The 12714-nt window shown below is 47.8% G+C and overlaps 1 protein-coding gene across 8 annotated transcripts in view; it reads left to right on the top strand.

Moving 5' to 3' along the window:
• The first annotated feature begins 5751 nt into the window (after nt 1-5751).
• TNR (tenascin R) overlaps nt 5752-12714 on the top strand; it is a 417504-nt gene continuing 410541 nt past the window's right edge. For all 8 annotated transcript variants that reach the window (XR_013991784.1, XR_013991785.1, XR_013991786.1 and 5 more), the window contains exon 1: nt 5752-6179. The gene's annotated coding sequence lies outside the window, so the exon portion shown is untranslated. The remainder of the gene's footprint in view (nt 6180-12714) is intronic.

Consider the following 12714-nt stretch of genomic DNA (forward strand, 5'->3'; position numbering starts at 1 on the left):
TACAGATGAAGAGGCAGGTGCGCAGAGTACATTTCTTAAGGTAGAAAAGGGAAGGTTTAAATTTTGTTCTGCCTGATTCAAAACCTTACTGCTTGTAATAAAACACGCTACGAGGGAGCTGAAAACGACTAGGGTATGAAATATGCTTTGAAGTGGCAATATTTATTGAACAAGTTTGCAACAACCAGATGCTGTTCTGGGCTTTGGGGTACAATCCAGGCGGAGGCCCTGCCCTCCTGGGGTGAAGTAGGTGCAGTGGGGGATGGGACAGTAAACAAATAGATGGACTGTATGACACGCCAGCTAGTGTCAGAGTGTGACAAAAAGTAATGCTGGGAGGGGCCCTGGGAAGGTGGCAACACCGCTGGCCATCTGAAAGGGGGTGTCCGAAAAGCCGCTCTGAGCGGTGGCCTGGGAGCAGTGCGGGGCAAGTTCAGGGGCCTGCAGACAGACATGACACCCACTCAACAAGCAGCTGTGGTGTTTTTACCGTGTTTTTGACTCTGCTCCTGAAACTTGCACACGTTATTTCATTTGATTGATACAATACCATGGAGAGGGTATCATTATGCCCCCCCTGTTTTAAATGAGGGAATTGAGATGTGAAAAGATAAGTGAATAGCCAGAGGCCGCACATCTTATAAATGGCGCAGGAGAAGTTTAAACCCAGATCTGTCCAACCCCAGCTTTAAGCTCTCATGTCCTTGAGACCACAGAGGTCTCCTGAGGCAGACGCTGCCGAAGCCCGTGGAGCCAAAGTTCGGTCAATCAGGAGCCCAGGGGCAAGGGCTGAAGCCAGAAAAGACATGTATTCGTAAAGCCGGAACAAGCAAAAGCCAAGTCAAGAGAGATTTTGTTTTACGTGTATATTCAAAAATGCTTGGCAAATAATAGTGCGTGAATGGAACGCTCATCGTAGTAGCTGCTGTTCCACAACCTGCACACCTCCCTGTGTCAAAGGTACCTTACCATCCCCAGTGTCCACATGGGCAAACCCAAGAGAAAGCTGCCTTTCCCCGCTGACAGAGTGGAAGTGCCGGAGCAAGGATTCAAACCCAGGCTGGCCATCGTGGGAACAAGCTGCTGTTCTTATGCTCTGGTGCCTGCAGGGAAGGCAGAGGGAGGTGTGAGCTAGGCCATCGGGTGGGGAGGTGTCAGCTGCTGCAAAGTCAGGCTGAGGAAGACAGGAGGGTGGAGGGTCACAGAACAGTGAACCGGAACGGACCCTGGCCCTCCACGCCTCATGCTGCTGCTAAGGAGCTTAGGACGCAAGGCAGCAGCGGATAGCAGCTGGAGAAGGGAGGAAGCCTCGTCTCTGCCACAGGGGAGAGGGCTGGGGAGGAAGTGGGGGCTAAGGATTTGACATTTCTATTATAATAAGGCCAACACAACCAGAAGACGAAACCTAAAAGAAGGCCTCCATTTTCCTCTTCAGAGACCAAAGGAAATGAGTATTGGGGCTCCAAGAACAAATGAGAGTAAGAAGTTTGTAGAAGGAAATCCATGCTCAGGGCAGCTAGAGGATGTGGGGCAGGAAGTGAGGACCGTGGAGGAAGAGTGAGGGGTGAGGGTAGCTGTGACCCCAGGCTGCCTGACCGTGACGTGTTCCCGGAGCACCTACCCGGAGTCCCCAAACATGCTCTTGTCTATAGGGAAAGGGGAAGAGGCTGACTCTATCCCATCTCATCTTTTGCTGCACTGAAGGCAGACATCTGCTTTGCTCTTGCTAATTTAGTGTGGGAAGCCTGGCCCGCTCTCGGGTGTAGATAATGATCCCTGCCAGCTGGCAGGCAGGCTGGGGAGCCAGGGGCCCAGTCGCTTCGCTCCCTGGCTAGCATTCCATCACCCGGTGGCTGGCACCCCAGGCAGGCTGCAGCTGCCCAGTCACCCTAAACGCCCAAGTCTCCCCCAGGCTCGGGGCTGCGGCCTCCCGGAAGAGGAGGACTCTGCTCCAGCCCTCGAGCCAGCTGTGCCCAGACAGGAGCCAAGAGATGAAGAGGTATTTGGAGCAGATGTTCCAGGCTGGGTATGCCGGGAGCCTGGCAGGCATGGGAAGAACAGATTTGTCAGGGACGGGCATGGTCCCTGGGGTTGCCATCCTCAACCAGAGGGGCACTCTACAAGCAGGGCAGCAGAGCCCATGATGCCCATGGTGACAGGTCCTGGGCACAGTATCTCTCTACCTGGAAAAGCACAGGTAGAGAGATTACACAGGCTTCAGAATGAATGTGTGCTCTGGGGCAGGCCCACCTCACACCTCTTGTGTTCCACCAGCTTCTACGCCCACAAGGCAATGGCTGCCTTTTGCTTCACTGAGCCTTCTCTCTGCTCGCCTCAAGAAAAGGACTGAGACCTCATACTTGTTCTCGCAGACTGACAAAGAAGGAAACGTTTACCTTTCTTCCCTGCCCCCCACTGGCATGTTTACCCATCCTCCACTCTGCCGCCATGCCCTGAGCACTGATCTACCCTTAGGCTCCCAGTGAAGCATTCCTCACCCAGGCTGAAGGCATACTCCCTGAGAGGAATTTAAATTTTCCCAGGCTCCTTAGGAAAACCAGGGGCCAATGATTGCCAGCTTCCAAGAAGGAGACTGCGACAGAGGGGCTTTGTCTCTAAGAGTAGACCAGAAGCTACGAAATCCACAACTGATGTCAGTCCCAGTATCGTCTTCCACTAACATTACGAGCCAATGAGCAAGTATCGTGTGGCTATCTACTGGATACGAAGACTTCAGCTACAAGAACTAGAGAAGAAATATAAAGTTTGATCCAGGGACCAAGGTAATAGAGTCAGGATTCATTCAGGCCTTAGTCTTAGATTTATCTCCCATTGATGGTCTCCATCCAGCAACTAGCACGTCCATGCAAATGGCACCATAGCTATATCACCAACCTCAGGTCTTTGATCTCTAGAGATTTACTCCAACCACTGCCTAAACATCTCTAGTGTGATATATACCTAGCCCTCCCCAAATTTGATGTGTGCAAAGCCAACTTTATCCATCAACCTCACTTCCCCTCTACCCCTCCCAAATCTGTTCATATTCCAAAGTTTGACATCCTTCTGCCTACAATGAGCTTTTATTCTCTTCTTTCCATGACCACTGTTCTCACAACTCAGATCTCCTGTCTCCTATGTATGAAATGCCTGGGTTCCGTGGAGCACAGCGTGGTTTGTCTAGGCTCTGTCTCCTGAACCCCCATTCAGGAGAACTCTCCTTCCTTAGCACTTAGTCTGAATCTCCTTTAGCCTTTTTTGCATCCCCCCCCGTTCAAATACAAGTCTCTAATGTACCTCTGAACTAGCCCTACTCTCCAATACACTTAGTAATTTCACATCCACCAGAAACAATGCTGCCATTCTGAATTTCTCCTTTTTTGTACCGCTTGGTGCCTTCTTGTGTCCTCATCTAATACGAATGGAGCACAATTCCAGCTTCCTCGCTGTCGCCACCTCAGCACTCAGGTACTATGTGCATCTTATTGAAACCCCCATGACATTGTGTGTGATGATAGACGACAACCTGCTGCTTCCCAAAGATGATGATTTCGGAGTCACATGGATGAACAGTTGACTTGGGTTCTCCCTTTACGAGGTGTGTGACCTTGATCGGGCCACTAACATTTTCTGAGCCTCAGTTTCCCCATTTCTAAATAGGGTGCTGCTTACCTTGGAAGTCTCACACGGTGCTCTCTCACCTCTAAGTGTGCACCTGCTGTGCTGTGTGCTTAACTCTCTCCCCCACTCTTTGCTGCCTCAGCTTAGATGACACCTTCCTCAGGAAGTACCCGGGGCTTCCAAGACCATCACGTGGGTCATCCTTCTGTGTGATCATGTGTTACATTGCATTTGCCCATGTTCTAGCACTTACCCCCCGAGCCTAGTGGTCTTTCCTGCTCCTTCTTCCCCCTTGGAGGAATTGGAAACTCCATGAGTCGGGGATCACGATTTATTAACTATCACGTCCCATCTTTGTCCCGTTCCATCCACTTTTGATCCAAAGAAAGTCAGAAAAAGTAAACGACAGTAGGTAAGGAATTCATCATTCTGAAATTCTGAAGAAAATGTCAACAGCTCATTGAGTACATTTTGCAATAATTCAGCTCCCCTCCTAATATTGTATCAGGCACTTGGCAACAATCTGCTTTTGGTACAGAAATCGAGTGACGTGTCTTCTGAACTGATGTTAAAGCCCAATAGTTTCCAACTTCATGAGATTGACAGCCAGTTTTGTACATGTGAAACTCCCCAAATCACCAAGAGAATTTGCTTTTTTTTCATCAGTGATAGCAATTTCCACAGTTTGTTTAGCACTGATAGTTGGAAATAATTTATTTTAAAAAATTCAGCCGTATATCAATTTATTATAACAATCTAGATACTTTGTCATGAGCAAAAATAACAGCCTTGGTGCTATCTTCTATTTATTTCAGTTGCTGTCACTTCTGAAGTGCCCATTTATTGTATATAGTGGTTCATAATGAATGCCCCAGGATCAGATGGCCTGTATTTCAACCCCAACCCTGATATTCACAAGCTGTGTGATCTTGGGCAAATCATTTTATCCCCTCTGTACTTCAGTTTCCTGGTCTATAAAACAACAATAATAGCATCTGCATTATGGGGTTATTGTATGGACTAAATGAGCTAATACATATAATGGTTTACAGCAGTGCCTGACGCCTGCTAAATACTCAATAAAAATGCTAGTGATTATGATTTGCTAGGGGTGAAGCAAGCATAAGGAAAGCGTTTGCACATGATCACTTTTATTTTTTATTTTTTTGTATTATAAACATTTTTTCAGAGAATTACACATGTATAGTTTATACGTATACTTTTAAATTCCCTTCCAACGCTGAGGTTCTGTGTGTCTATGTCATTCCCATCCCTCAGCATTCCCATTCAGTAGGGAGGGGGCAGCATTATCCACATTTTACAAACAGTGCAATTGAGCCATACAGAAGCAAAGTGTCCAGGAAGCGAGTGGCAGTCTGAAATTAGAACGCAACTTTGTAGAAATAAGTATGAGGACTCTTTCCGGGATGCTGGGAGACTGTACATTTATTGAAGGGTGTGAGACATCCCTTGGGAGCCTGTGAGCAGTGACCCCTTGATGGCCCTTCTCTGCCACGGTTCTCCATGGATGCTTAACAAGGTCACTTTTCTTTCCATTTCTGAGATGATCTCAGGCTGTGGCTTCCCAGAGATTTTTCTTACCAGTGTTTCAAAAAAGCCATATCAGGGCATTAGATGAGGTGCCGGCTAGGTACTCTCCCCTTAAGAACTCCCGTCCTGGGTTACCTGAGTATGGATCTCTCTCACCTGGCTGCAAAGCCTGATGCTTTGGAGTCTGTCTGTCTGCTGAGCCAGGACCTTAACTCACGTGCCCCCCCGCCCCCAACAGGATGTACCAAAACGTCCTTTCCACAATCCTCTCACCCCATTCCACCCTTTACTTCTGCAACTGTGGGCAAAGGATCTGCAAAAGCTCCTCCCTTTTCCTCTGCTTCTGTCTTCCCACCTGGGTTGGCCAGAGGGAGGAAGCTGGCTGTCCAGGACCCTATCTGAAGGGGAGCAGCCCCCGGGGAATGTGTGGGTACCGGGAGTGTTCTGTGCTGCATCTGGACCGTTCAAGACTCAGGATGCTTCCTTCTTCTGTCCACTAGGCGGCTGCTGGTAGGGGGATGGAAAAAACGGAGGCTTAAAAAAAATCATGCTGCTGAAATTTCAGCAAGAGGGGAAAAGAGAGAGCGCGTGAGAGGGAGAGAGAGAGACACGGAGACAACACAGCAGTCCAGGCTTTCTCCTCTCCTTCCCGTCAGAGGCAGGAACCGCCTGTGCGAAGGCTGTGGGCACAACACGCAGAGCCGGAGAAAGGTGTAGACACAGACAGTGTGAGAAGGGGGTCCTCCTGACCCAAGGAATTACCACTAGTGGAGTAAAGCCGCCAGACTTTTTGATCTTATTTTGCTTGCCTCCTCTTTCCCTTTCCACTCCAGCCAGCTTGGGTTTCCTTTCTTTGGTGGCGCCTCCTCTCTTCCTCCCAGAAGAGGAGGAAGAGAAGGGAGAGAGGTGGGCTGGCGAGGTGCGCGCATCAGCTGGCTGCAGCCCCCACGGGCAAGAACCCTCTTCGCAGGAAGCGCCTTACTCCCCTGCTGCCCACCCAGAGCCCGGTGAGTCCAGCGCACTTGCTCCTTTGATTTCCTCGCTAGCGTGATTTCAGCACCACGGAGAGCTATGAGATGCGTTTTGGTTCCTGTGTCTCTGTGTGTTCCTGCAAGGCGTTTGGCACTGGGGTTTCATCTATCTCTCTGCTGCCAGTTGAGCCGGGTTCTGCGTAGGGAAAAGCAGGGCACAAAACTATGCCTACCGAATTAAAGGGGGATGTGGACTCTGGCCTTAGAGGGGTGTGTGTGTGTGTGTGTGTGTGTGTGTGTCTTATGCTGTTACATAAGACAGGTGAGGTCTGAGCTAAACTGACAGTGGGTTCCTGCATATCTCGGTGTAGGGCTGTTCGTTTTCTATGTAGATAAGAGGGAGGGTTTGGGGAATTAGTCGTGTGCACCTTCTTTAACTCTTTCCCGACAACGATAAGTCATCCATGGAGGGAAAGTGTTGCAAAGGAAATCTGGGGGGGGTTGGGAGTGGAGGTAGAGTTAAAAGTTATGCCCTTCTGAGAGGGGTTGGAAGAGGTGGTATTTTAAATGTCACTTTCCACAGGATTCTCTGGGTTCTTGCTGTGGAGACAGCCCAATCTGACCTTTTCCTTTCTCTCCTGGTGGGAATCTGTGGCAAGTGGGCAGGTGCAACAGGTGAGCCCCAGGATGAGGTGGTTCATGGGCTGAGGTCCCCAACCTCATAGTGGTAGAAAAGTGTCTTGAGCTTTGCAGAGGTTGGCCAAGGTGGATTGCACTACAGTTGCAAGGAGGCAGGAAATGTTCTCCACTTGGCTGTCATCCTTGACTGTGCACGGTTGGAAAGAGGACAAAGTCTGTTCTGCCCTGTTTTCTGCCAGGGGAAGACAGCTCAGGGGAAAGGTTTGTCTCTTCGTGTCTGGGGAAACAGAAGTGAACCTAGACAGGTCCTAACCTAGGAAGACGTGAAGTAGTACTATGTCCTCCGGCACTGAGAGACTCCACAAATGGGTTTGTCATTACTTTAGACTTCACTGCTGCTTCTTTTTGCAAGGTGCTGCTCTGTTTCCTCTGCTTCCTGCCTCTCCGAAATATATTCAATGAGTTCCCCACATCTACCTTCGGTTTGCCTTGGAAACACTATCTGCCTGCCCTCCAACCCCAACCACTTCAGTCTTACCCACAGCTGCCTGGGTGGGGCCATTCCACAAGTGGTGTTAGGGGCTTCCTTCAATCATCCAAGTCTCCATGGAACCAGCATCCCAAAGAGGATTTAAAGAGATGTAGCTGCTGGAAAGAGCAAACCTTGCCTTGAATTGGTCCCTAACTTTTAAAGGTTCTGGCCACTTTCTCCAAGAGGAGGGGGTTCACTCCTTCCAACACTCAATGAACTCTAGGGTAGTGTTTCTCTTGCTTTTAATTCAGCTCCCTGGGCCCCTCCTCCAAGCTGAACAAAATTCTCTCTGCCTCTGTTTGGGGAGCCCTCTGGGTGAGTGAAATGGCTCCACTTTTGTTTTGATTTGTTTTATTTTGTTTCTCCCCCGCCCCATCCTTGCTATGGAAGATCCAGAAATCTGAGCATCCTAGAATGCAGTGAGGAAAAGCATGAAGTCAGAGGTTTTAATGGTAGGGGAAAAAGACTGAAATAGAGAAAGCAAAGCATCAGAAACCAACACTGACTCATTCATATTTCAACTCTCCCTGCTCCTCCCACTCTTGCAATTTTTCAGTTTGAACAAGAGAGTGGATGGATTTCTGCATGACATGTCCCTGAAGGATTGAAAACAAAAAATTCATGTCCTTGCAGCGGACCCCATCCAAAGCCACCATTTATTACTGAAGTCACCGTACTTAGCGGTCATTATCTCATTAATGCCGTTAAATTCTCCCTGAAAGAAGCGCTCCGTGTCATTACTGGGCCCATTTAAAATATGGGGCGACATAGGCATTAAAAGTGCTAGGCCAGAGGGTAGCCAAAGTGGAAAGAGAACTTCTAGTCTCCTAACATCTCATCCCCTGTGAAACGTAGAAGTGCTCATGTGTAGGAGAGGAGAGCAGGGATGGATAGTTCCCCAGTGGACAGATTTGCAACTGAAACCTTTTAGTGAGCTCAGTGTAGAGGAGTGAGTTTCCCTCTGGTAAGAGTAAAAATCAGCCAGGAGTCTCAAGGTTTTGCTGGCCCTAGGTTCTCAGTTTAGAAGATGGCCAGCAGCGTGAGCTCTCTGAGCTGACTCTGAAGAGGGTCCCCCAGGCTAGAGGCCTCTAGGCTGAACTGGTGTCAGACACCTGGTTGCCCCACTTGCCTTGTCCCAGAAATCCTAGTTGAAGACACCCTTCTGGGTGGCCATAGCCATACATGTCTCAGTTTTAGGTGTTTGATGACTTTTCTGTCCTCTGAACATTCTTTGGGAGCATCTCCACCGAGACCTCTGTGGCTCAGAATATGGGCAGCATGACTCAGGAGCAGAAAACAGCTGGGCTCTGAGCACGTAAAGAAACCTTAGGAGAGGAGTGGGAGACTGGACACAAACCCACCTCACTTATAAAACCTCTGTTCCCTGGCAGCCCTCACCCTCACATCGGGCCAGCATTTTAGAGAAAAAGCCATTGTGTTCTCCTATCCAGCCCTCGTTCACAGAGCAGGGAAGACTGCTGGGCTGCCTCTGAGATCTGGAGACAAGCGATGTGGGGAAAGTGGAGGGTAGGAGAAGGTCAGCATCCTGTCCAATTCTGTACAGTCATGGGTTGCCATCTTTAACCTGGAGAGCACTGTTACAACTTTTTTTAAAAAATCAGGTATAGTTTGCATATAATCAAATGTACTGATCTTAAGTATTTACTTAAGATTAGTAAGTTTTGACAATTGTATGCACTCATTTAACCACTACCACAAACAAGGTGTACAAAAGTTCCCTTGTGCTTCTTTCTAATCCATCTTTCCTTCCTCTAACCCCATCACTTTCTGACTCCCACGGCCACAGCTTCCACTGCTACATTTTGCAGTGGGAATATATTGCTTAATACATTATTTAACAGATGTGTCGTGTAGACTCTAGACTTTTAAGGGAACATTTCAGAGGTCTGAGGCTACTCTTACTGGGTGGATGGCAGAGAGGGTGGGAGAGGGGTCCATTCTTTGTTCAAGTTTATGGTCATGGAGTTGGAAAGTCAAGTGGTCATTTCAAGTGTGAGTGTGTGTGTGTGTGTGTGTGTGTGTGTGTGTGCATGCATGTAAGCCACAGTTAAGTCTAAACAAGAACCACTGAAGCCCCTGCAGGCCCCTACCTCTGAGCTGACCGGAGTTATGTCATGGTACAGTACATGGAAATGATGTTAAAATTTCTAATAAAAACTTGGAATTTAGCATTTAGGTGTCTGGGCATGAGTCATCCCGTCTGGGCTCCAGGAGGAAAGAGTACCCGTGTGAGATTACTAGGGGAAAAAAGAGGAGAGTTGGCTGCTATAGTGCTTATGCCATGAAATGCAGCTCCATCCACAAACATCGTGGCTCGGATTGCTATTCCTCCTTATTCAGGAGCGGTTTTAGAACCAGAAGACACTTTTCAGAGACTTACATGCCATTGTACTATCATAGCTCCCTTCAGAGACATCTCCATTCATCCTGCTCCCATCCCTCCTGGTAGGTCAGGGTAAGGGGTCGCTCTTCTATTTTACCACGAAGAAGCAGTGGAGTTATCAGATGGCGATGACTGCTAACAAGGTACACACACATAAACCTCTGCATAACCAGTCCTGACACCTCTCTTACCCTTAACTGTAGATGCTCTGTGTTCAGAGAATGTTAGATAGAGATGGGGCATTTTGTGCACAATTCGAACATGAGGTCCTCAACTGAAAATGTAAATAAACAAATCAGAGGTTCTGACAGATGAAGGAGTAAATCAGAGTCTTTAGTAAACCTCAAAATTTGTCCAAGTAGGTCACAGAGCTGTTTACCTGCTTGGGAGATGAACAAGTCCTTCTGCCTGCCTTCACTTGGAGACTTCTCTGAGCACCTTCTCCTAGGCTCCGTCCCTTTCTGGGGTCACCTGTCTCAAAGCATGCACCGTGCATCCAGAACGAGCTCACTCATGGGAGTCTCCTTCCTGAGTCAGCTCTCCCAGCGAGGATCCCAGAGTGCAGTGGGGGCTGCTCAGCCACTGGGTCATGGCAGGTTAGAAGACAGCCACAGTGAGGACTCCCTAATATCCAGGCAGATATTTGTGCAGAAATGCATCCTCTGAGTGGTTTGCACCAGGCCACTTCCAGCAGATGACTTGGGAGAAGTCCATGGATACATTTGGCCTCTTCTTGACGATTGGCTGTTAACAGAGGTCAGATGAGACTCCCGCCTCACTGATATTTCATCTTAAGCGCAAGTTCAGTAGGAAGGGGAAATTGGAAATTGGTATTTTAAAAGTTATTTCCAACCATACATAAGAATCACTACATCTTTACCTTGGAACATGACTTTGGACTGGATTTGTACTGACACATGTAGAACACAGCAAGCAATCAATACACCAGTTGGCAAAGGAAAGTTAAGTAGTCGTGCCCTCTTCTCGTTCCCTCCTTTGTTTTCTTGTGATAAAGTATGCATACCATATAATTGACCATTTTAACCATTTCTAAGTGTACAGTTCAATGGCACTAAGTACATTTACATTGTTGTGCAACCATCACCACCATCCGTCTTTACAACATTTCTATCTTCCCAAACGGAAACTCTGTACTCATTAAACAGGAACTGTCCACTCTCCTTCCCCGCCAGCCCCGCGACCACCATTTTACTTTCCATCTCCATGAATTTGACTACATAAGGTACGTCATATAAGTGGAATCATACCATATAAGCCCTTTTGTGACTGGCTTATGTCTCTTAGCATAATGTCTTAAAGGTTCATCCATGTTGCAGCATGTGTCAGGATTTCATTTCTTTTTAAGGTTGAGTAATCCATTGTATGTGTTCACCACGTTTTGATTATCTTTTTGTCCATTGATGGACAGTATGTTGCTTCCTCTTCTCCTCCTTTCATTCTGGACAATTGCCTCTGCTTATTCTCCAACAGAGTAGGAAAGGGAGATCTGATCATGGCTCCCACTGGAGCTGAAATTCTTCCCTGTTCCTATGAACACCAAGCAGGCGGCTCCCTGGATGCAAATCAAGGAGGATAAGTGGGGGTGGTGCACTGCCCTCACCGCAAACCAGATGAGTTGGGTCTGGCTCTTGCACTCTGGCCCTCATTGTTGAGTATACAACAGACACAGTTGAAGTAGACGGGGGTCCCAAACTCTCTTCCACTCACTCAGTAGAGTGCCCCAAATCTTACCCCAGAGAGGTAACAGGGGACAGGGAGGGGCCAGCCCTCACCGTGGGTGGGCACATCTCTGGGTTGAGGTGAGACTCCACAATGAGAGAAGGAGTTCTGGGCTCAGGGACAAACGACCACAAGACTCATCCTAGGTTTCTGAAGGATTCTAGTCCTGATCTCCTAGGGGCTTCTGTCCTCAGAGCAGGCACTGCCAAGCCCACGCCCATCTGGCTCCTATATTAACATCTTATGCTCTGGCTCTAGATGACTCCATAAAAGTTTATTACCAGGACCCAGGAGGAATTCACAGATCTCTTAATCTAGATGAGACCTCATCTTACTACATGGTATGCAGGAGACAGAGAGGACAAATCCTAGAACATTGGTCCCAGGACCGTATGAACCCCGAGTGGCTAATATTTGACAATGGCTTAGCAATGTCTCTGGCCTGGATTTTGGTCTTTGATCCTAGTTCTCCTAAGAATTCATATTCCCAAGCCCTGGCAGCTTGGACCTTTCTATTGCATAATGATAGTACTAGCAGCACTGACTGCGTACTTGCTATGGGCATCAGCCATGTACTTGGCACAGAGAATGCCCTTAATAAACTTCTGTTGTTATTATTAACAAGTACTTTACATTATTTCGTGGCTAGAAAACATTATGACATATACCCATTTTACAGATGAGGAAACTAAGGCATAGTGATTTAACTGACTTGTTCAACTTTTCACAGCTAAGAGGGGCTAGAAGAGGGACTCCAACCCAGGTTCACAGCCTGCGTCTTAACCGCTTTCTTCTATTGCTTTTATCGTTCACTTGGCAACTAACGATGGCTCCCCTGTGATTCCTCCTAAGCATTTTTAGAGGAATTTTTCTGTCTTGCATTATCGATAACCTTATATGTGAAAGTCTAGGTGTTTCTCCAGCTAGATCACCTGTTCTACGAAGGCTGGGAGAACCCAGCACAGGGCCTGGCACATAGTAGGGCCCAATCAAAACTTTCTCATTTGTTAGTTCTGCCCAATTTAAGTATGAGAGTTCCTATGCTTGTTTCCATTGTTTAATAATAATAATAATAATAATAATAGCAGCAGCTATTATTTATGGAGTGTTTGTGACGTGCACTGTATCGGGCCCTGCAAATGGTACCACACTGGATCCTCACAATAAGGGGAACCGGTAACTCATCTTTGCAGGTTGCTGTATAGATGTTGTCCATACCTTCTCTTACGTCATCCTCACAACATCCCAGGAGGAAG

Source organism: Rhinolophus hipposideros (assembly GCF_964194185.1).
Source record: "Rhinolophus hipposideros genome assembly, chromosome: 19".
In the NCBI taxonomy this organism is placed as follows: Eukaryota; Metazoa; Chordata; class Mammalia; order Chiroptera; family Rhinolophidae; genus Rhinolophus; species Rhinolophus hipposideros.